The following is a 3,352-nucleotide window of genomic DNA, read 5'->3' on the forward strand; positions in this document are numbered from 1 at the left end:
CATCTATTTGAGATAGTTGTACAATAAAATATATCGCCTTTGTACTATCTTATCTGACCTTGAGAGTGTCCTGTTTGCTGAAAGAAGGAAGAGCCAAGAATCCTTTGGGTGATAAAGCATGCGCACACTCTCAGAAATGAAACGGATAAATTTACGCTTACGTCCAATCTTACCCTTACTAAGCGTAAAGTTCGACAAAATCGCAGACGCCGTATCCGTCAAGGTCTGTTTTACCGTAAACGCGCTCGCTGTAAGCGTAAAGGGCGGAGTTTTATGCGTAAATGGGACGGAGGACATGATTTACTCTTATATCCTGACGCATACGATTTCGTCTTGACGGATAAACTGAAGCTCTGCGTTGGAGTATTAGCTCTTTACGCCTATATTGACGCATATTGTTTTTCAATTGTTATACGGGCCCTGCCTTCTGAGAACACGTGCATGGTTCCGTGTGGAAAGCGTCCTTCCTTTCGCTTGGTTAACGGTCACTCTGGCTTCTGGCGTCTCATATTATCCATTTACGCTTATATTGACGCTTATTGTTTTTCAATTGTTATACGGGCCCTGCCTTCTGAGAACACGTGCATGGTTCCGTGTGCAAAGCGTCTTTTCTTTCGCTTCGTTAACGGTCACTCTGGCTTCTGGCGTCTCACGGTCTCACATCATGCACGGTCTAACAAATGTAAGTTGTCACATTTTGCGCTGGGTGTCTGTAGTTTTTTTAATTTCATATTTCATTTGTGTCAAACTTATCACAGGAAGAGATGGCATCGAACGAGACAACGTCGCACGATATGTGGGCAAGGCACGCGGACGACGCTACTTGAAAAGTTGTGATTCTCCAGGCTATCTCCGCGCTACAAATTCGTATGCGTACGCCCATTGTACACCAGGTGAGACTCTTTTTGTTCTCGTTTTTCTCGGATATGCGTTTCTCCCCGTTGAAGCATCTTTGTTAACGATTCCTCAATCCGTTCTTGTAATAGGAGTTCGGATGATTATTGCTGATTATACCGCAGCATGATGTATTGGCATGAAACAAATCGATTTTCTGATGGTCACGATTTTCGATAACGTGGTGCAGGTGGTGGTTGTGGTGGTGCTGCAAAACACGTGTGGAACGCCACTTCTTAGACAGCTGAAATGAGTTACGCGTCTAACATTATTCAGTTAACTGTTATCTTAAAGGACTAGAGTGTTTCCAGTTATAGTAAGTGGTTTTTGAAGTCCATGTTACGTTTATGACTATTTCATGTAAGCGGCCTCTGCGGGGATGGACTCAGGCCTGGCAAAGAGCACCTCATCGGCATGATTTATTTCGGCGTTACCATATTTACGAGATTAGCTTTCCCATTTAAACGCTAGAAACAGTATCAGTTCCGGCATATATACTGCTGCACAGACACGTGCACCCATTTGACAGTACCACAAATCACATCAATAACATGATAAAATAATTTACGGGTCTAACAAAATTCAGTTGAATGCTACTTAAAGGATGAGAAAGATTTCAGAATGCTATGTTTGCCAGCCTGTGACCATTTCATGTGGGAGGTCTCTGGAGATGACCCAGGTCTGGCGAAGAAGACCTTATCTGCATCACGTATTATGACGCTAGCACATTTTCGAGATTAGCTTTCACATTGAAATGCAATACCATATCTTTGGAATCTACTATTGAACGGACATGAGTATCCATTTGACAATATCAGCAAGCACATTATTTTGCGCTCATGACAATAAACTTCTATGTCCAGCATCCCAAGGAACAGGACACGACATGCTCTTCGTAGCCATGCTGGACTGCATAATACCACGCATGCACCCTCAACTGCGTTAGGTGGTGCTCCTAAAATTTCTACTGTGCGACACATTCTGGGAAGAAATACACAAGACGCTACTCCCTCACGCATGTACAACCAGTACAACTCACCTGTAAAGATGACTTGTAAGTTGTGACTGCTTCATGAGTAATGATGCATTGCTCGATAAATGCAACGTCTGCAATTCACTGAACTATAGGGTGTTCAAAATTAAGCTTTCACGAGCGCTACGCAAACACAGCGATGACAGGAAACCGGATGATAACTTTACGCTACTTGTGTAAGAAACAGCTGGTGCTAATTATGTAGAACCTGTTTCTTACTCAAGGAACAGAAAAATAGCAGCCAGTTTTCTTTTGTTCGCCTATTTATAAAGTGCTAGTGAAAGCTTAATTTTGAACACCCTGTATACTTCAGTTATTATACGGTGATTTCACGCCGGATCATGCACGGTGGTGAATTTTTTTTCTTTCAAACATATATTAAAACCTAGTCCTTAGGAGGCATATTGGCGCTGAAAGTAGCTGAAAATTATCAGTGGTTCTATTTTAATGAATTATCATTCTGATGTGGACATTTCGACCATTGCGTTTCCTACGCAGTTCGACGCCACGTATCTTCATAACTAGTTAACACTTTTTTTTTTTACATATTGTCTAGGGTGGGTGGCATCGCATTGTAAGTTGTGAAGATCCTAAGGTTTGCCTTTGAGGAGATAAAAAATCGCAAATTTGCCTCATTTGTAAAATATGGTACGTTTTGGGAACCTCACAACTCGGCTCCCAGTTGAGATACCCGGATCTGATACCCGATATCTAAATGACATAATTAACATTGATGTCAATTGTGAATTTATTTCGTATGCGGACAATGCAAGCGTGCTTTCCAGTGGCTCTGATATTGATGTAATAGCCACTACTGCTAACGAGCTGCTTTGCAACTTGGAAAAATGGGTTAATTTAAACTCTTCACGCATTAATAGTAGTAAAACTGAAGCAATCATATTTCGACCAAAAACAGGAGTGATAGTCTAAATAAAGAGATAGTATATCTTAACAGTCCTGTTGATATTGTAAAATGCATCAAATGCTTGAGTGTCATCTTTAACGAACAGTTGCTATGGGATGAACACATTGAATACGTTCGTTACTAGATGGGCAGGTTGATACGTGATCCTTCGATGCATCCAAACAGGAACGAGGACAAACACGAGAGACACGCTACGTTCGCATTGAATACGTTCAGAATAAACTCTGCAAAATATTAGGCATGACCGCTAGGCATAGACTCGTGTTTCCTTTTCGAATAAGCTACTACTATACCGTTCACTGTTCATGTCTCACCTAAACTATTCTCATTTAGTCTGGGGTACGGCAACTAAGAATAGTCATGATGAACGCTTGCGAGCAAAATGAACGATGTTACGAATAGGAATATATGGGATGCGGGGTGTCGAATTTACGCATTTTCCGTAGATATCCCTCACAAAAAGCCTATTGGGGGCGTTGCCCCAATTCACAATACGACGT

At 41.6% G+C, this 3,352-nt stretch overlaps 1 long non-coding RNA gene across 1 annotated transcript; it reads left to right on the plus strand.

Moving 5' to 3' along the window:
• Positions 1-263: 263 nt before the first annotated feature.
• LOC135395420 (uncharacterized) lies at positions 264-2,270 on the plus strand. Its single transcript, XR_010423074.1, has 3 exons — positions 264-682; positions 759-893; positions 1,758-2,270. It is a non-coding gene; the product is annotated as an uncharacterized LOC135395420 (long non-coding RNA).
• Positions 2,271-3,352: the final 1,082 nt, after the last annotated feature.

Source organism: Ornithodoros turicata, chromosome 5 (assembly GCF_037126465.1).
Source record: "Ornithodoros turicata isolate Travis chromosome 5, ASM3712646v1, whole genome shotgun sequence".
Classification (NCBI taxonomy): domain Eukaryota; kingdom Metazoa; phylum Arthropoda; class Arachnida; order Ixodida; family Argasidae; genus Ornithodoros; species Ornithodoros turicata.